The following is a 22,573-nucleotide window of genomic DNA, read 5'->3' as shown; positions in this document are numbered from 1 at the left end:
CCGCATGGGATGGTGGGCTGCGCCCCCTGCAACTAAAATTGAAAACAGTGACTGGACTTGGAGCTGAGCTGAGCCCTCCACAACTAGATTGAAGGATAATGACTTGACTTGGAGCTGATGGGCCCTGGAAAAAACTTACCGTTACCCAATAAAATTAAATAAAAAAAAAAATTGGTGGATGAGTCCAACAATAGGTTAAATACAGCTGAAGAATCGATGTTCCAAAAGATAATAAAGAAAATACCTGTACAGAAGCTCCAAAAGACACAAGAATGTGAATACAGAAAAGAGTGTGGAAAAAAATTAGGAAACATGGAGAAAAGATTCAAGATACATGTAACTGGAACCCCAGAAAGGAAGGAGAGACTATACGGGGAAGAAGAGATATTTAAAGACATAATAGTTAAAAATTCAGCAGCACAGTCAAAGGATTAATTCCTAGAAAGCAAGGACAATTCAACAGACTAATGTTAATCAATGTGATACACCACATTAAGAGAATGAAGGGGGAAAAAACACACGATCAGTTCAATTGATGCAAAAAAAGGATTTGACAAAATACAATACCCTTTTATAATAAAAACAATCAAATGGGAATAAGAGGAAACCACCTCAACATAATAAAAATCATATAGAAAAATCCCACAGCTTACACCATAATTGATAGCCAAAGACTGACAGCTTTTCCTGTAAGATTAGAAACAAGACAAGGATATTGATTTTACCACTTTCATTCAAAAATGCAACAGGAGTTCCAGCCAGAGCAATTAAGCAAGAAATAAAAGGCGTGCAAAGTGGAAAGGAAGAAGTATAATTATCTCTGTTTGCAGATGACATGATCTTATATGTAGAAGCCTTGGAGATTTCACAAAAACATTGTTAGAAGTAATAAACAGATTCGCTAATGTTACAAATCAACACACAAAAATCAGCTGCATTTCTATCACTAACAGTGGAAAAACTAAAATAAGAAAATAATTCCATTTGCAATAGCATCAAAAAGAATAAAGTACTCAGGAATTAACTTAATCAATCAACAAGGTGAAAGACTTGTATACTGAAAACTGAAAAAAAAACTGTATTACCCAAAGCAATCTACAAATTCAATAGAATCCCCATCAAAATCCCAATGATGTTTTTTGTAGAAATAAAATTCACAGGGAATCTCAAGTAACTCCAAAGAGCCAAAACAATCTTGAAAAGGAAGAACAAAGTTGGAGAACTCATTAGTCCCTAATGGTAAAAATTTCTACAAAGCTACAGTAATCAAAATAGTGTGGGACTGGCATAAAGAAAAACATGTAGACCAAGCGCTCAGAAACAAATCCATCCATCCCAAGTCCAACGTCAAAGTGTCAGAGGTCACTATCAACACGGTAAAATAGCAGTCCATAGAACGGGAGAAAATGACTGTAGAACACATTATCCAATAGGAGATTAATATCCAGAATATACTATATTTAAAAACCTTAAGACTCAACAACATAAAATAAACCACCCAATTTTAAAAATAGGCAAAGGACCTAAAAAGACATTTCTCAAATGGCCAATAAGCACCCGAAAAGATGTTCAACATTACAAATGTGCACAAATGCATACCAAAACTACAATAAGATACAACTTCACACCAATTTGGATGGCTATTATCAAGACAACAAGAACCAAAAAAATCCCCCAGGTGTTAACGTGGATGTGGAGGAATTGGAACCTTTGTGCACTGGTTTGGAAATATAAAAAATGACACAGTTGCTAAAGAAAACAGCATGGTGGTTACCAAAAAATATATATACAGAATTATTATTTGATCCAACAATTCCACTTCTAGGTATAAACAAAAGAACTGAAAATAAGGACTCCAATAATGTATCTGTACACCAATGTTGATAAGAGCATTATTCACAACAGTCAAAACGTACAAATAACCCAATGTCCACTGGTGTATGCACAGAGAAATGAAATGTGGTGTGTGCATGTGTGTGTGTGTGTGTGTGTCTGTGTGTGTGTTTTATACATATAAAGTGGAATGTTGTTCAGCCTTAAAAAAGGAAATCCTATCACATGCCATAACATGGATGAACCTTGAAAAGACTGCCAAGTGAAATAAGCCAGTCACAGAAGAACAAATACTATCGAGTCCCACTTACACGCGGTACCTAAGAGCATTCAAACTCAGAGAGACAGAAAGTAAAATGGTAGTTGATCAGGGACAGAGGGAGGAAGTAACGGGGAGTTATTGCTTAATGGGTTCGAGTTTCAGTATGGGATGGCGAGAACGTTCTGGAGATGGATGGTAATGATCCTTGTACAACAATGTTAATTTACTTAATGCCACTGGACTGGATATTTAAAAATGGTTAAAATGAAAAAAAAATGGTTAAAATGGTAAATATATATGTATTTATACTATGCTATGTATCTTTTACCAATTTCAAAAAATACAAGTACGCACACAAAAAGTATGTACACACTTTAAAATAATTGCAGGGTTCAGATTTTATGAATGCAAACTAACCACTAACAAATGACTACTCAATTCTTCTATACAATAAAGCTAAAGGAGTTTTAGCGGAAATGGCAACATGTAAAACCTACCTCTAAAACTAAAATCTATCTTTAGCAAACACAGATGGGCATTTTTTTTTTTTAACAGAGAAAGTAATATATCTTACTCTAGGGGAAAAAAGGAATCTCTAATTAAATCCCAAGGCATGTAACTGTATTCAGGCAAGGTTGATACAGTAAAAAATTAGTTTAAACTGAAGTCTCAGTTAACTGAAATTTTTTTTTTAGTATGTCACTTTTTAAAGATCAGGAGTTAGAGTTTCAAAAAGATTCCCAATATGGGCTCTACTCTCTTAATTTAAGAGATATCACAGAGCCCAGCACTCGATTCAGACCAATTAATTCATAGTAAAACTGATCACAGATGTTCAATCTCTTTAAATCAATTTCATTTACTATTTTAAAGAAACTTGTGGCTTAAGTAAATAAATATTTTAAGAGCATGGACTTTAAACAGAAGGTGAACTTTACTTTCAACTTGGCCCTTATTACATAAACACCAATCTTTGAGTTCATCAGAACAACCCATTTTAATGATTCTAGCAAATCAATTATGTATTACTTTTTTTTCAAGCTACTAAAATAAACATTGTAAGAAAAGTAACTGCACAATCAACAATTGAACTCTTAATAAATAAGTAGGCATCTCTCAAGAGAAAATCTTTAATGATTCATTATTTCCTTAAAAGAGCAGAACTTAAGAATTCAGTTTCGGAGACGTGACACTTGAGACGGTCACAGATCGCACAATTTGAAATGTCAAGTAGGAAGCAAGATAAAGGCCTCAGACATCAGAGCTAAAAGTACACCTTTGGGAGTCTTGGGCATATAGATAATATTAACGCTATGGGAAACAATGTGATCAAATTGGGATAAAATGTAAAATGAAAAGAGAACAAAAGCCCCAAGGAACAAAACATTTACTATTGCTGGTGAGAGCCCCAAACTATCTTCTAGACAGAACGTTTTCAACAACTTGGACAACATTAAAAAAACATTGTTTTCAAGAACAAATCTGACTTTCAGCTTCCCTTGAAAAATCCATTCTACTTTCAAGAATTTATTCTAAGGAAATAAGACAATGCTCCCCTCCCCCCAAAAATTTTGTATATGGATATTCATCCCAATTCAATTAAAACAGTGAAAACATGGAGGGAAAATAGCAGGCAAGCACACAGGGACAACCTGTCTATATAATAAAGTAGCCATTCAAAAGCTTGAACATTTCACAACAAATGTCGATAAACAGTTGTGGGCAGAAAATATGTAATTCTAGTACTGCTTTGAAAAATTTTGTAGATATGGCGTGCACAGACAAAAGATGGCACTGTATATATACCCATGTTATTGAAATTAATAACTTGGACAGTTTTTAAAAATTATTTTTGTCTAAAATAAATGCCAATGTTCTGATACAGAAAAACGTTAGTTACTACAAACAACAAAAAACCAATGGCTGCTTTTAAAATGAAGGAAAAGAAATCCTGAAAGTCAAAAAGCATGAACTTTAAACAGTACTAAAATGTTCTTTCTGCATTAGCTTTTGTGTAATTTCCAGTTACTCTTTCTTCACAACTTGCTTGGCATTTCAAAGCATTATCTGACTGAGAAGGTCTATTACAAGTTGAATGAAAAAACCTGGATCTTAGCCCCAAACATGTCGCTATAAACTGGTTGCGTAATCTTTGGTCCTGATAATTTCTAAGTACAAGAAACTGTTTTTATAACAGGAAAACTGTCATTATACACATATGTACCACACAATGCTAGAATAAAATACTATACACTTGCTAATATCTGAGGGCAAGTGATCCATTATTATTATTAACAACTGTATTACAAAGCATGGTATGTTATTAATACTTTTGGTCAGAAAATAGAATGAGTACTTCATTTACTGTGTGCCTGCTGCTGCACATATTTACTTCCCTTGAACCATATTAATACTTTTTTTCATATACAATAGAAATCAGAGAAAAAATTAAATGGAAAGCATCTTATAATTAATTTCCAGTAACAATGTGAAATTGGTATCTAAGGTTATACCTTATTAGAAAAGCAAACTAAACATGAAATAGATGAAACTACTAATATATGTGTGTGTGTGTGTGTGTGTATATATATAAGAATATAGTATATATAATATATATAGTGTTTAAATTTATAGTTTCTATATACTTTAAATTTTTTTCCGTAAGCTTAGTAGATACTCTTTTTTCTGTAAACAGTCTATCAATAAAAAAGAAAGGGAATAAAGAGTGCTGAGTCAATACTGTTCATGACCCATTTTAAACGAAACCTTTTTCTTTACCAAACTTCAGTCAAGCTACTTGAAAAAGGGAAGAATCCTGTAATTTTCAACTTACCTAAGAAATCGTCTTGTATCATAACCCCAACTCCCTTAACAAAGAAAAAGCTGAAATCTAAGGAGAAAAGGGTACCGTCCAAAGTCTCAGTTAGTTCAAACACCCAGGAACATTTCTACTATAACAGAGCAGCTAGCTGTCCCTTCACTTCAGTCATTCAGACACAAACTTCTCAATCTTTCTCCTAAATATGCACAATTCTGTACACCATTTTTACCTATTTTATCTTTACATCAATTCCCTTTTTCACTTTAATAAATGTATTTAAATGCAAAACTTTATTACTGCTGTAACAGAAAAATTAGTACAACTTGCCACAAATGGCAGGTAGCCTTAAAAATAATGAAAAAATTAAATATGAAAATGGAAGTGATTAAATATAATGTTGGTGTGTATATATGTGTATGTATGTATCATGGTATCATTACTTATAGTTTCCATAATTATACATAATATACATAACACCCCATGTATAATATATAACACGCATAATAAATAATAGTGACTATAAGTACCATCAGTATATATTATCTACATATATATTTATGTAAAACATATATAATTAGTATATAATCATGGTAACTGTAAGTAACAACAAATCAAATGATCTGATTTGTAAAATCGCATACCTGAAAATAATGTCCTCAGTAAAAATGGATTCTAAAAAATTAGTATTAAAAAGGGATTGAGCTCCATTTTACACAGGAAGACAACTCCAAATTTCAATTTTAACACAAACCAGATAAAAACATCCCATCTCACAGAAAAGGGAAAAAGACTGGGCAACTTTCACGGAAGGGTTGGAGTGCTGAAAATGAATTCTTAATCAAAAGAGTAAGTAACTTTCGTTCAACAAACTGTTGCCTCAAGATGACTTCTGAAGCCTTCTTCACAAATGTGAAAATACACTTGGCAGTTTTCAAACAGTGACGGGAAATGGGCATTACTTCCATTCATTTCTGCAGACAACATAAATTATCATCAAAAGGATAGTGTGTAAAGTTGAAGGGCAGCTAAAGATTGTACATGTTCAACCTTACTTCACTGGTCAGATTAAGATTTTCCTCTGCACAAAATTTCTTTCGCACTTTTAGGGAACCCACAAAATGCTTCCCAGGGCCAAAAAATAAAAAATAAAAATCCTACATCAACTTTCCCAAATCCTCCCAAAACAATGTTTTGCAACTCAAGGGAAGGATCTGTCTGGCCCATGCACACAGTAGGGACACATAATTCCATCATTGCCCGGAAGCACCATTAATTTGCCATTCCAAATCCAAGTATAAGTTAGCTTTAAAAAATTAATTATAAATATGTTTATATAAAAAACTATAAAAACTTGTGTATATAAATATACCCACAAAGTACAATAAAAAATCAGCTGACAATCCTCAATAATCAAAGCTGGGAAAACACCCATTACTACTTTCCAGTGACATCTAAACGGAAGTATGGAGGAAAATTTCCCATCTTGGGATTAACAGAAAATCACCTATAATAGTTCTGATCTTTCTTCCTAAACCTTCACATTACTTTATAGTGCTTCATGTCCAATAGTTAGAAAACAGACGTGGATCCCCATCTCTTTCTGTTACACACACGTAAAACAAGGCCAGAGACGACAAGAAGTCTAACCGAAGTCCCAAAGCTGGTGCGGAAAAGAAGTGGGACCAAAGGCACCACAACATAACATTTTACATGACATTTGTGCAGGCCAGGATCTCATCTTCAACAACATTATTAAAGGGCAATTCCCAAAAGGTAAAAACTTTGCTTATTTTCCACATAATTAGATTTCTAGACTTTAAGACAAATAAGAGCATAAAGAAAACAATACTTCAAACTCAGTGAAATTTGCCCTGTTTATTTGATAAGGTATTTATTGACTACCAGGAGAGAGAAATGTATTTTCAGAACAGCCCAGGGTAAGGAATAAAATTTCAAGTGTTTCAATGTTTAGTTATATGTGAAAAATAGTATAGTAAATATAGCAAAAGCATAGAAGAGAAGACATATGTTCCATAAGAATATTCTCACTCTATAGAGCTTCCCAGGTTATAATCATTGTTTTCTATTGACACAGAATGTAGAAAGACCACTAAACAAAAATCTTTAAACTGCTTCATTTTCCTAACAAGTCTGTAGCCATATAAACAGAAGGAAGATGCGTAACAGAGCCCTGCCTTTCATTCTTAAATGAAATCAAGACAATTTATTCTTTATAGGGCAGAAAAATTATTTTACATAATTAACAATGGACAGATGCATCCCAAGAACTATGGAATATTTCCATTGTATTTCTATCACAAAAGATGTGATTCTTTCAATTTCAACTAATTTGACTGAGTACCTCCAGAGAATTAAGATAAAAGTCTAAATCAAAGCCTACCAAAAAGAATTATTATATACTTAATAAGCATCTAACATTACTAATTACCAATGAGAGTCTCCTAATCAGTATAATGCTTTTTTTGCAACATTCTCAATTTTACACAAGAAAGAATTGTAAAGTCCAGCTACTCAAAACCAAAACTCACTGTATACAATACAGCTGACCCTTGAACCATGCACAGAACAGAGCAGGTCCACTTATACGCGGATTTTCTTCAATCAATACTATAGATGTATTTTCTCTTCCTTATGGTTTTCTTAATACCATTTCCTTTTCCTAGCTTACTTCATTGTAAGAATACAGCATATGATACATACGACATATGTGTTAAATCGACTGTCAAGGCTTCTGATCAACAGTGGACTATGTAAGTGGGGAGCAAAAGTTATACGAGGATTTTCAACTGCACAGGGGTCGGCGCCCCTAACCCCCACATTGTTCGAGGGTGAACTGTCCAAGTTCAGCTGAGGGTGTTAAAAGGCCTCAAGATACCACTGTTCCTATCCTAACAAAGAGAAAGAGCCAAACACTCTACAAAGCATACCTCTTCTTGAGCTTATCGAAAAGCCGAGCTTGCAAGGCAGCCATGTGACTGGAATTCCAAAGGCTGACAAGCCTCTCTGAGGACACTGATTCACCTTTGGCAGAAGGAGGAGAAAGAAGTTGCTACCACAAAAGCTGGTGGGAAGACATCAGCTGACCTTTGAAGGTCTTCTTCAAGGCTGGGGGGGTAGGATGACAGTTGAGAATCTCTGGGAACCCCAAAGGGGCAGGTTTTCCAGGGACCTGTTCTATGTGTTCACAAGAAAGATTGGGGGACAATACAAAAGATGTGCGAGAGGTGCCTGCCACAGAAACAAAAATTCCTGTCTCCTTTCAGGGTATCAATTAGTTACTAGACACGCTTTGGGCTACACTCAAGTCCATTTCTCTTACCCTTAGTTTTCAAATCTGTAAAATGAGAATACATTTCACATAGGGTTTTGTGAGGACTCATAAAGTACTCTGTTCAGCACTGGGCACATAATAGGTGCTTTGAAAATGTACTTATTATTACTACTCAGCTTATTTCAAGTCCAGGTACCCATTTGTTGATCATAAAATTAATGAGGGCAGCATAGGCTAGGCTGCCACCTAAGGAATGTCTAAAAAGCAAAGGAACCAAAACAAAGTAAACAAAAGAATCAATTTTAAATGGTTTATTTAATAAGATATTTAGAGAAATTTACCAGATAGTCTAAACCTACAAAACATTTACATTTGTAATGAGAAGAAATACTGGTTATTTGGAAGAAACCTGTGGTTCTCTTTTAAGAAAGGAAGAATCACCTTTTCGTTTACCTGGATTCCAAGTTCATGATTTAGACCCTTGGATTTTCATCAAGAACATTTCCCTTTTTTAACACCTTTTAATTTTATAGCATGGAGATCACAGTAAGTGAACTGGATTTATTGACAGGATTCTTTATTGTCTGTGGGGCTTCTAACTACGGAGAAACACTTGTTATTCTCTGTGGGTTTTTGTTTTTTGTAAAATGGTCATGTTCTTTCAAGTACATATGTAATTTAAAATAAACATCATTGGGTACTTAAAAGAATTCATATTCCTTTAGTTTCAACGATGAAAATAAAAGATGAAACAGGAAATAAAGTAGGATTTTGAGGAGCAATCCAGAGCAGAGTTCTGTGACTAATTACTGCTTCTTTCTCCCACTGCATAAACACAGTCTAGGTCACACACACATAGCCTAGGGACAGTGCTAGAAGGGAAGGACAACTGAATAAAGAAACTTAGAATGAAACAGGAAAACATTAACGTGACAGAGAAAGAGGGAAGAGGGACCCAAGTCACCCGACGCTGGAACCTGCCCTAACTCTGAACTTCTTGTTAGATGAGATGGTAAAATCTTTCCTGTCTGCTAAGCCTCTCAGTTACTTGCAGCAGAAAGCGTCCTACCTGATATATATGTGAAGATAATTTAAGAGCTGATTATCATCTGTCCCCAAAAGGATAAGTAAATTATAGATCATTTAAAAATGTTTCAGGTAGGTTATTTTCAAATCAAATCATAAATGTTATTCCCATGATCTCACTGTATCATTTTTCACTCTATCATTTCACTCTATCATTTTTATTTCAGACATAACGATGTACAAATGTTCATAAGACCAAAATATTCCAAGTCAAAGTACCAGATGACACAGAAAAAAAAAGCCCTGTAAATAAATTAGACCATACAACAAAACACACATATACCCTTAAAAATGAGTTTCTTATACAGTTTCTGATATCCTATAGATACCCAATATAGCACAGTCTTCAAAAGAAACACTGTGTGAATTGAACACAATTAAAAATGGCTAAATAGCAGTGTTGGGCCAGCACTCAAAGATGAGCAATCAATTCTTATACACAGAACATAATCATACGTTAAAAAAAAGGGGCAAATTAATAAATGCGTGTAACACAGTAGAAGACAGTGGAACAGTAAGCTTGTTGGTTTAGCTACTAGTGCTTCCTAAAATTCAAGCACTTTATAAGACTGCTTCAAAATTCTCCCCCATTCAGCCAACCAATCAAAATTCAGCATCTGTTTCAGACAGGTTCTGCTGGCATAGTGAGACCTTTTTATCCTCCACTGTGATAAGAAACCCCATGGCCACAGCTCTTAAGAGTGTATCCCTCAACCAAAAGAAACCTGAATATTGCATTATTTTACAAGCATTCAGTACCCAAAAGCATTCCACATCATCAAGTGACAGCACAAAAGTGCAGGCAGATAATAGATTATTATTACCATTATTAATTCCGAGTGTGCTTCAGACTAAGCGTTTCTGCACAGGGTTACTAAAAAAGAATATTTATCCCAAAGCCAGATCTTGACGATGAAGCTAGACTGAATACTAAGCTTACTTGCCTCTCGCTGATTTTTAGCAGGCAGTAACAAGTAACATAAAATATACAAACAAATAAACCACTCATACTCTTCATTCTCTTTGTCAGACAAACTGGAAGGAAACTATCTTACCGTAATTTTAATGCAATCAGAGGTTTTTCCCCTGACAGAATTATCTTCCAATTACTTCTAATATGAGAAAATGTTTCTTTGTTCCCTCTAAAAATGGGATGTTTCCATTAGTGTTTACAAACAATTAAATCTGGGCAGAAATTCAAATTCTAAGTTAATTTAAGGCTATCATTACACTACTGTTTTATGGAAAATAACATTCCATTTCAGCCAGAATTGTACATGCTGTATCTAATTATATATTTTTTCAAATACAATAACATGTTGTATGAACACAATCACGGCTATCAGTCACTATTTAAAGAAACGATTCAACAACAACAAAAACCAACTTTACTCTTGAATATAAAACTCATACATCCACGGTCATTACTTGAAAATGCAGTTTCGCCATTATGTAACTTTTATAAAGGCAGAACGTGCCCTAAAAATATTCACACTTCATTTTATAAAGTTCTGACATCACGTTGTTACAAATTTAAGGTAAAATTCAAAAATGCTAATATCTGATTCAAGAAGTAAGATCAACAGAAGTACAAAAATATAGACAGCATTGAGAAAATAATCCCTACTAACTAGAAAAGCGACGGTTTAAGAAGAATTAATTCTGTGGGTTTCGTGACAGAAATTCTGGCCTGGAAAACAATTCTATTGCTATAAATCTATCAAAAGACAGGCAAGAAACCATGACTCAAGGTCATCATGAACAATGGTGGAGGTTGTGCCCTGCACATGGGCCTGGGGCCAAGAGAACACAAATGGGGACTGAAATCCAGTTTGTCCTCCACTCTCTAAGTTCTGGAAGCCTAGGCACTCGGCATCCACCTAAGTGGGGAGAAGGGGCCTTTTTCTAACTCGGCAACGGCTAGCTGTGGCCTGCCTAGCACACCTCCGGACAACTACTTGTAGAAAAGTTAGGACAACTGAATATTGGTGCTTTTGCCTGAAATCAGAACACAAAAACATCACTGGTTACTATGTGTTTATTTAGAATGTTTTAGGTAAAATCTTCAATATAACAAAACAGAGAGACTGAGGGAGGGAAGAAGTAATCTAAAAATCTAAAAAGTAGTTAAAATATGGTTATCTTTCTATCTTAATTTATATTTATGTGAGAAATAAGAAGTTACATATTTTTGTATGCTTCAACCCTGTATTTTTAAATTAGAGACATTTTAAAGCTGAGTGCTAAAAAAATTAGAGGAAAAGCTTAGGAGTAAAATCTAAGTAAGCCTACTCCTATTAGACTCTATCCCTATTAGAGAAATAGATGCTTTGTTTTATACAATATATAAAATAGTGCTAAAAATTGTGTATTGGCCACAAATACTGGTCAGTAAAGCATTTAAATTTGCTACAGAAATTAAGTTTTACAGAAACTAGAAATAATTTTTAATCCTCCCTCAAATTGTACGGGGAGTACAAAGTTACTTTAAAATTGTGCTTCCTTAAAACACGACATACTTTGATTTAAAAATGATATAAAGTATTAATTGCGATAAATCATCCAAACTACTGCCTAGAAAGACATTTTAAGTTCAAAATTTTTATCAGAATGACCAGCCTATAAAATTTATATTTTATTTCTGGATATACCAATGAACGGTCTATGCGATTGGCAGTGACTCACTTCTTCACTACGTCAATCAGTTCTACAAATGGAGCAAGAACACAGCTCAAATTCTTACAGGAAATTATGAGGATTGAAGGGGACCAACTTTTGCCACTCCAGAATACGCCTTTTGGGGTATTGATTTTAAGCTGGTTATAAAGAAACAAAAGCTTCAAAAAGAACCTTTGACCCTCCTCAGTAGCTGCCTAAAGAAGTCATAGAAGAACCTGCTTCAGGAAGGGAATCTTAGCATATGCACCATAGCCTATTTGAATGAAGTGTGACAGACAGGGAGGATCCCAGCAAAAATCTGTTCTTAGATTCCCGCGTCCCACTGTTTCTCGGGGGCCCAGCAAGAATTTGTTGACCATGTTTGTTCTTTCCCGTCTCCCTGTAAATTGTCTACATCCCCTCTGAAATCCCAGGCTCCTGCTCCCCTTCTACTTTGTCCAAAATGGCATATAAACCTCAACGGCCAGTGCATCTTCAGGTCTACTATCCTATGGCACCCCCAAATGTACATCCGTAATACATTTCGGACACTTTCTCCTGTTCATCTGTCTCATGTTAATTTGATGGTTAGCCCAGCTAGAAGAATTAGAAGCTGAGAGGGGTTATTTTTTGCACCCCCATAGGATGTAACCGCAGACCACCCTGCGCTCCTTAGAGAAAGCACCATATTACTAAAATCATTATTAGAAAGGACACTTTGTACACTGCCCTGAGACTAAAGCCCATCCATATGTGACTTTTCCTTCCCAGGTTAATTACACCTACGGAAGAGCAATGTTTTGTCTTCACGTGGGAAGTACAAGAGAAATCAAGGACACAGCAAGGCAGGGGGTGGCCATGAAAATGACAGCCTACTCCTCCACCACCACGAAGTCCCTCTCGATAGTAACACTCCCTCATTTGTAAGATGCAGATACTTAGACCTACCCCAAATCTTCCCAGGTTGTCACGATTTCTGGGGGGGAAGCTTTGCCAATAATTACATCCTATCTAAATTATTACTAGAAACCATCTCAGTTCTCTACATTATGATTCAAATACTAAATATACTAAAAACTTGTAATCTCACATCATCTCAATCAAACCTGTATATAAATGCTGCTCTAGGTCTTACCATATCTTTACTTACAGAGATAAACATGACTTGGGAAATACCGTAGAATCAGAGGAGTTCTAAATGAATGTGGAAACAAGCACAGAAATGGGGCAGCCATGCAATGAAATTAGGAATTGGCATATTTGGTGTTAACATATGATGTATACAAACATAAAATGTAGATATTTTACCTGCTTTATTTCTGTGTGTTTTGATTCTACTTTACATAAATGGAATCACAAATTATGATTTCTTTTGTTTCTGGCTTCTTTTGAGAAACCTGTGATATTCACTTGTATCGTGTCACTGTAGTTCATCCATTTTTATCGCTGTGAAGTATTGCATTATCTGAATATACCATAATTTCATTTATTCCGTCAACTGTTGATGAACAATGTATTGAGTTTAAAGCTATCACAAATACTGCTGCTACTAATGTCATTAATATATCTCTTAGAACACATGTTCACGCATTACTCTCAGGGATGTGCCCATGGAAAGAAATTACTGGATCATATACATGCAAATATCAAACTTTTTCCTAAAGTGGTTGCAAGAATATACATTCCCACGAGCATTTTTTACGGAGTTCCCATAACTTAACATCTTCTCCAAAACTTGCACTCTTTTCATTTTAGCCACTCTTTGCAGTTTTACTTTATATTTCCCAGGTTACTAATAGGGTTAAGCATCTTTTTCACATATTTCTTGAATATTTAGGTTCTTTTATGAAGTGCCTTTTCATGTCTCTTGCCCATTTTGCTATTGGATTGTTTATCTCTGTCACATTGATTTGCAGAAATGCTTTCGATACTCGGATATACCCGCTTTTTGTCCATTTTATGGATTGCAAATATGTTCATCCACTTTGGCGTGCCTCTCTATTCCTCTAACAGTGACTTTGCAAGAACAAAATTTCTTTATTTTTAAGGGAATCGAATGTATCAATTATTTTATTTATGTTAGTTTTATTTCTTTTTAATAACTAACTCTTTGCCTGTCAGAAGATCATAAACATGTTCTCCTCGGATTAGCTTCTAAAAGTTTCATAGTTTTTGCCTTTCACGCTGAGATGTTATGGTGTGGAGCGTGAATCATTTTTTTAACGTATGGATCCCCAACTGCTCCAGGACCATTTATCAAAAAATTCTTTCCCTACTACTCGAAAGTGCCAGTTTTGTCATCAAGCAAGTGTCCATGGATACAATGACCCTCTTCCAGACGATTTCTTTTGTTTATCCTTGTGGCATTATTTCATGGAAGTGATTATTGTAGATTTAAACGCTCTGAGTACAAACTGTCCTTCCGCTTTGATCTTCTCTTTCAAGACTACCTAAGCTATTCTTGGCCCATAAAGTTTCCTTCAAAGCACCAAACGAAAACAAACTAACAACTTTTTCATAATATTGATTGGGGCTACAATTGAGCCTTGGACAATATGGGGGTTGGGACAGCAACCTCCCTCAGCAGAAAGTCTGTGTATAAATATACTTGGACCTCCGCATACGTGGGCTCCCAACCTTGAAGCTTATCCTTGAAAAACACAGGTTTGAACTGCATTGATCAACTGAACTGCAGTCAATTGAAAAAAATCCACATGTCAGTGGACCCATGAAATTCAAACCCATGTTGTTCGAGGGTCAGCTGTACTTTGAATTGAGAAAAATCTTCAAAAGGGCATGGATTATAACCTTCAGAAAGGCAAAACCTTGATAGATGACTAAATTAACCCTACAATAAAAATTGCCTGGATCAATGCAGACAAAGCTTTTTAAAATAAAAAAAAGCCTCAGAAGAATTCAGCTGATACCACGTAATATACGTGTACAAAAACAAAGTTCAACACTACATAAAAAAATACAAAAAATTTATTCACCCAACAATATCAAACCACAATGTGCAGCATCCAAACAAAAATTACAGGAAATGAAATGAATCAGGAAAATGTGGCCCATAATAAGAAAAGTCAATCAATATAAAGAGGCCTAGGAATAATAAAGTTAATGGAATTAACAGATAAGGGCACTAAAACAACGATTATAAATAAGCTCTGTACATTTGAAAAGGTATAGAAAGTAAGAACATGAGGAAAGAAATGGAAGAAATAAAACTTCCAGAGATGAAAAATAATTATCAGAAATAAAAATATACACTGGATGGGATTAAGAATATATTGTATACTGCAGAAAAAAAGACCAGTGTACTTGAAGACATGACAATATTAACCCTCTAAAATAAAGCAGAATTTTTAAAAACCAGACTTTAAGTGCCAATAGAGCGAGAATACTAAAAGTATAACTGGAATGCCCCCCAAAAAAGAAAAACAAAAAACATGGGGCCAGTAGGCTATTTGAAGAAATAGTGATCAATGTTTCCAAATTTGGTTAAAAAAAAAAAACTAAAAAAAAAAATCTAAGGCTTACCTCAAAGAAAACCATACCAAGACACATCATAATCAAATGACTAAAACACAGTCATTAAAACAGTCTTAAGGGCAGTCAAAGAAAATAGAAAATTTACATATGTGGGTACAAAATAAGAGTAATATCAGACTTTCTATCCAAAACCATGCAAGCTAGTTCAGAAGCTATTTCACAACAAGTGATCAGAGATAAAGAGGGACATTTCAAGACAGAGGACCCAATTCATCAAGAAGACATTTAAAAAACTAAATATTATGCATGCACCTAAGAACAGAGCTTCAAAATACATGAACCAAGACGTGAAAGGAGAAACAGACAAATCCACAATGGAAGATTTCCACACTCCTCTCTCCTCGATTACTGAACAAACAGAACATCAGAAGAGAGAAATCTTGAAAAACACTATGAACCAATTTAACCTAATTAATATTTTTAGAAAGCTCCACTCAACAACAGAATACACATTCTTCAGTGCACACAATACATTCACTAGTACAAACAACATTCTGCACTTTATAATAAATACATAAAGTATGTTCCTGGACCACAACAGAATTAAATTAGAAACCTATTTGGAGAAAAAAATATCTGGAAGATAAACCAAATACTTGGAAATTATATAGGTCAAAAAGAATCACAAAAGAATTTAAAAATTCTTTGAACTCCATTTAAATGAACACATAACATAAACTTTGTACGATGCTGGCTGATAAAGGAAAATTTAAAATATTAAGTGCTCCTTTAGAAAATAAGGAAGGTCTCAAATACCAGAGCAAAAGAGGGGTATCACCATAGATCCTTCAAACATTAAAGGAATAAGGGAATATATATGCAACTTCATGCCAATAAATTACAGAACTTGCGTAAAATGGATGAATTCTTTGAAAGACACGAACAACTAAAGCTTTCAAAAAGAATAACATAAATCTGAGTCGCCCAATATTAATCAATGAAATTGAATTTATCGTTTAAAACCTTCCCACAAAAAAACTCTAAGCCCAGAGGTCTTCATTGGTGAATTCTATCAAACATTTAAACAAGAAATAACAGCAATTATACAGAAATTTTTCCGGAAGTGGAAATCTTTCCAACTCATTCTATTACCTGATCAGAAAAAGAAAACCAAAATGTGTTATTTGAAAAACTACAAACCAATGCCGACTGTGACCACAGACGAAAAAAATACCTACATTTTAGCAAATGAATCCAGTAACACATAAAACGTGTAATACATCATGACCAAGTCGGGATTATCTCAGAAATGCATGATTCCTTAGTTCAATATTCAAAAATCAATCAATATAATTGACTACATTAACAAAAAGAAAAAAAAAACATAATTATCTCAAAAGATGCAGAAACCTATTTGATAAAAATCTAATACCCATAAGAATAAAAGCAAGCTATGGATAGAAGGAAACGTCCTTAATCTGATTAAGTATCTACGAAAAAAACCTATAGCTAAAACCATACTTATCAGTGAAAGACAACGTTTTCGACCTAAGATCAGGAGTAAGGCAAGGATGTCCTCAGCACTTCTAGTCAACATTGCACTGGAACTGCTAGGCAGTGCAATGAAGTGAGCCAAAGAAATAAAAGGCATAACAATTGAAAAGGAGGAAGTAAAATAGCCTTTATTCACAGACAAGATGAAGGGCTACACCGAGCATCTGAAAGAATATACAGTAACGCCACTAGAAGTAATAATGAATTTAGCAGAATCACAAGTACAAAACTTTACACAAAAATCAATTATATTTCTACTGACTATCAACAAACAAGAAATGATTTTCTTCAGATTGCCATTTATTATAACATAAAAATATAAAATAGAGATCAATTTGACAAAAATATAGAATACCTTTACATTGAAAACTACAAAACACTTCTGAGAAAAACTAAAGACTACATAAGAGGAGCGAAATACCAAGTTCATGCCTGGAAAGATTCAAAATCCTTAAGAGGTCAGTTCTCCCCAAATTGGCCTCTAGGATAAAAGCATTCATAAGGCCATGAGGCTTTTTTATAGAAACTGACAAGCTGATTCTAAAATGCATAGAAATGGAGAGGACCTAGAATAGAAAAACAACTTTGAAATAGAAGGAAAAAATTGGAGGATTTAGACCACCTGATTTCAAGACTCGCTATAAAGCTACAGTAGTCCAGACAGTGTAGTATGGTCACAGGACAAATATATGGATCAATGGAACAGAACAGAGTCCTGAAATAGACCCAAATATAATGGTCAATTGAAAGCTGCCAAGGTAATTCAACAGGGGAAAATATAATCTCAAAAATGCTTTTGGAACAATACGATTGTCATATGCAAAGAAATAAATCTCATCCCTTACCTCACACCATATTAAAAATTACCTCAAAGTGGATCACAGACCTAAAATATAAGAGCCCAAAGCAGTTTCCAAGACAGGAAGGAAAAGAAATAAGGTAGGAAAAATTCTGCCCAATCCCTCTGCCAACGCCTTCAATTTGTACTCCAAAGTAGGGCAGAATGATAGGGAAAAATCCGTAATCTGAAGCTCTGTAGTCAACACACAAATCTATTCAAGAGGAAAGAGCATCTCCCATCTAAGCATTCAGTAACTCCTAAGCAAATAGTTATTAAATCAGGCACAACCCTCAGAGCCATAGAAAGTCTGCCTCGAAGAATAAAACGCTGTTTACATCCTTGAGCCCCGTGAAAAAGCATGACAGAGGATTCCCTACAGCTTAAACATTACCCACAATATAACAGCTGGAGTTACACCCACAGCCATTGCTGAGGCTCAGAGAAGACGCAGAGTGCTGAGGAACGGGCATGAGCAGGGCTAAATTCCTACATTGCTTTAACTCAAATCGCTCATTGTTGGGCAGTGAGGGGACAAAAGAAACACATGAGAAATGTAAATAAGATGAAAAAAAAATAAACATTCAAAGATTTTCAAAAGACTAAGAAGGTTTATATGAAAAATGTGAATTAAACTTCATTGTTCCCATCCCGCCTATACATATCCAAGTTTTAAAATCAAGGTTACTTTGCTTCAGTTGGAAAAACAATGCCTTTTCTCCTAGTTCCCCAAACTGAAGGATTCCATAAAATGGGCTGTTCTTCAAAGTTTAGTAAGAAAAATATATAGCCATAAGAAACCAGTATTGGAATAAAGTATTTCAACAAAGAGCTCATTGTGTAAGTTCATAAAAGTTCTTTAATTATTCAAGGAAAAAATTAGACTTTATGTTAAATATCGAAACTATTCTTAAAATGAAAAGAATAAAAAAAGTCTTAAGTACCTTTCCCAAGTTTTTTATTAACATAACCATCAGGCTTTATCAACGATATTTAATATTTAAAATGTTAATGTTAACTTATTATGACTTACCAAAACTGTCCCCTAACATTTTTAAAAATTGTATTATTTTAAAATACTCATTGATTTTCCATTTTTAATACAAGGTAGAATTCTGATGAGGTTTCACTCATGAAAACGTCTGAGGAACAATCCACATCTTATTGATATATGGGCACCAATTAACCTAGACCAATGTACGTTTTTAAATCAAAATAGCCTATTCCAGGGCTTTGTAAATATGGGCCTATGATTTAAGGCAATAAAAAGTCCCCATTTTATAAAGGATCTCTTAAATGAGCTCACTTTTTTTATTTGTCCCTTCCCACCTTTCAGAAATATGGCTAGATTTGTCCCTTTCATCTTTTATTTGAAAACTCTTCCCTCAGCTTATGAGGATATGAGTTCTGTAACTCGTATCCTCAAACCCTCCTTTCCCCTAACCATTTTCACAGTAAATATGGACTACCTACATTAGATCTTTTTCTTCTTTTTTTAAAAATAAGGGAAATTGATATGGAAGTGGAAAAGATGAAAAAACTCAGATTATCTCAGTAGTGTCAGACAAAATATATGAGAAACTGTCACTATGTATTACACAGTTCAACTGGATTTTACAAATTTCCTTAATTCATCTACATTAATCCCCAAAATAAACTCCAAAATGACTGCCATTCAAACTCAGAAGACAATCTGATTTTTTTTTAAAAAAAAACATTTCCATTTATTTACTTCACATCATAGAAAAAGAAAAATTTTCTTACTAGAAATGGTGTATCAACAAAAAGTGCACTTAGATATGATCCTTGCAGAAAACTCTTCTTTTTTCCTTTTTCACAAAATGCAATTCCTTAATAAAGAAAAAAATAGGAAATGGGTTAGTAATTGTTCTTAACTCTGAAACAGAATTAAATACTAGATGTTTCATTATTACAAATCCCGGCAATAACACTATGCCTGGCAGATAGCTCCACAAATACTTGCTAAATAATAGAAAAATACATTTTTAAAAGGCAGTTGTTTATTTGGTTAATAAAAGCATAACGCTAGCCAACTGAGCACTTCTAAGGTCACTAACGCATTTTTTCAGAGAGTATTACGCAAATGTTTAGCAGTAGTCTTACGTACGCCAGGATTCACAAATTGGTTTCCTAGGTTCCATTTTCCTGTCCTCTGTATCACAAGATAATGCTTTATATTCACCTGGTACAAAGAGCCTATTGAATTTACATTTTTATAAAATAGTTGAAAATGTTCATTGTATTATGTTCTCATTCAGGAAAAAAACATATCAAATGGTCAGTGATTTGTATTGCCAAAAAATATGTTTGTATTCAACTACAAACCTACTTGCAGGTTTCACTATCTTTTAAAGGGAACAATGAAATGAAAGTAATGAACATAAATTGCCAAATAGGGATATAAAATTGATCGATGTCAATAATTCACAATAAAAGAACACTGATGAATAGTAACCAATGGATTAATGCATAAAGAAGAATCCAGTGCTGCTAAACATTTTTGCTTTCTCCCTACATTTAGGTAGAAAAGGGAAAGATGGTAAAAGCCACCCTCTCCTCTCGGATTGGCCAGAATCAATTGTGACGCTAATCCAATAATTTGGAATTGCATGACTGAGGAATTCAGCCAATCACCAAGTAAATCTGCTTTATCAAATGAAACCCAGTCTTTTGAATCTGATTCAACAACATTAATTACTGTGATGCTGTAATTTTGTTTCTATTTGAAATAAACACCTTGTCTGGGAAGGGCAGGGACTATAAACTGCCAAATATTCTCTTTATATTAATAATTTAAGTATTAACAACTTGAACTTTAAAACTCACATACACACACACACAAATAAGCCTTTTTTTGCAAGGTTAAAAGGAACTTGCTTTAAAAAGTCAATTTCAGCTTCTCATCTAATTGTACTGAAATGTAGAAAGGAAAAAAACTCCTCAAATATAGTTTTATTATCAACTTCCCAAATCCAATAATACAAAGTGAAATTATTTTTCATGGGTCCTCGATCTAAACAAAACTAATTATTTTAACATGTATTTTAATAACATCTTTGCATCAGTGTCACAGCAGACATAAAAGTTTAGCAATTTGATCCACGGTAAATAACTGATTAAACACCAATTTGATATTTACACATCGTGGCACATATTCTTGCATCAAAATCCGTTCCTCAATTCTGTAAAAGAACTGTTATTGATGACCTGTGTTTTGTACATAATTCTCAAATTGTTTCTAAAAGGCAATATTCTAAAAGTCAAGTTTGTCAGAGTTCTTTTATAGTCCTCTACAACGAAACACACCCTGACCTTCAAACAATAAAACCAAAAGCAGGACTAGTGCTGCAGCCAGTAATAATAAAGTTTCATATATTGAACCTCCAAATCCCACTGCTTCTGTCCAGGCGTGGCTAGATGACAAGTGGCTCTAATTGCTATCCCTCCCAAACCCGGTCCCAACCAGCCTCCTAGCTCCCTCTACTTCTAATTAACCTACATTGCTATTAACCTGGTCTACAAGCCATGGCCCAAAGTGTCAAAGCTCTGTAACTCTGTTCAAGGCATTACCTCTGCCTGGAAACAAGCTTCACCCTTGTCTCTTATCTGGATCAAATGTCGTTCAATGTCACCTTCTGTGAGGGCATCCTCAGGACGCCTTTACCATCATCAACACTCCCAGGGGCAAAAGGAGCTCGGTTAGTTTTCTAAGTCTGAATCTCTTCGATTACACTATACGCTTGTTTTAAGAGAAGGAACTCTGTTCATTCTTTTATCCCCAATATGTAGTCAATACCTGGCACACAATTCCATGTGATACATCCAGAAAATATTTCCTGAGTGTCCAATATAACGTATTCCAGACAGTTCTAGGCGCCAGGGATAAATCCCCATCACGACCCCTGATTTCACGCACCTCACATTCTATGGGGGAGACCTGCAATGCACAATGTGTGTGATACACGTGGCCGGTTAGTGAAAAGTCCTTAATGAGAAAAGGATTCGGCAAGAAAGGAAGTACTGGGAGGGGATGAAAACCTGAAAAAAGGTATCCAGGGAAGACCCAATATAATAATAATAATAATAATTAATAATAAGTGCAACAGCAGCAGTAACACTGGCGTATTTATCACCTGCTAAGCAGCATCCTCATTGCTTTGCATAGTTGAAGTGATGTAAAGCCAACAACAACCTCACCATTATCCATCCTCAAGCGGAAACTCAAATACTAAGAAGCAACTGGCCAAGATCACGCAGCTAAGCTAGTGAAGTGGTGAAGCCGGGACTAGAATCCAGGCATGCTGCAACAGCTGTGCCTAACCACAGTTCAATCAATGCTTTTACTGAATAAATGAATGAAGGAAGTGCAAGAGGAACGTGCACTGCTGCAAGATTCAAAAGACAGCCGAGCACATCTCAGTCTCAGAGGACTGACACGTTTAAGCAGCGTCCAATATACACTGATACACATGGCAAGTCAACCTCTACATGACAGATACCCTGACAACTCACAGAGGGGTGCCTGCTGGGAAGAAAAATGATGGCTACTGATAATTTCTCAGTCACTTGTAAAATATATTTTAAATGTCTACATGACAGTTACCAGAATTGAAAGTTACACAAGACAATGTCACAGAAATCACATGGTTAAAAAAAAAAAGAAAAAAACACTTTTGAAGAAGGTATTCTGAAACAAATGCAACCTTTGAAGGCATT

The 22,573-nt window shown here is 34.7% G+C and overlaps 1 protein-coding gene across 10 annotated transcripts in view; it reads right to left on the bottom strand.

Annotated features, from left to right (window-relative positions):
- MEF2A (myocyte enhancer factor 2A) overlaps positions 1–22,573 on the bottom strand; it is a 114,769-nt gene that overhangs the window by 65,505 nt on the left and 26,691 nt on the right. For 9 of the 10 annotated variants that reach the window (XM_033100034.1, XM_033100039.1, XM_033100040.1 and 6 more), the window contains one exon: positions 19,601–19,686. The exons of the other annotated variant lie outside the window; for it this stretch is intronic. The gene's annotated coding sequence lies outside the window, so the exon portion shown is untranslated. The remainder of the gene's footprint in view (positions 1–19,600; positions 19,687–22,573) is intronic. 10 annotated transcript variants of the gene reach the window in all.

Source organism: Rhinolophus ferrumequinum, chromosome 28, assembly GCF_004115265.2.
Source record: "Rhinolophus ferrumequinum isolate MPI-CBG mRhiFer1 chromosome 28, mRhiFer1_v1.p, whole genome shotgun sequence".
Lineage (NCBI taxonomy): Eukaryota > Metazoa > Chordata > Mammalia > Chiroptera > Rhinolophidae > Rhinolophus > Rhinolophus ferrumequinum.
Note: the sequence above shows the minus strand (reverse complement) of the source record. Positions and strands in the feature narration are given on the sequence as shown.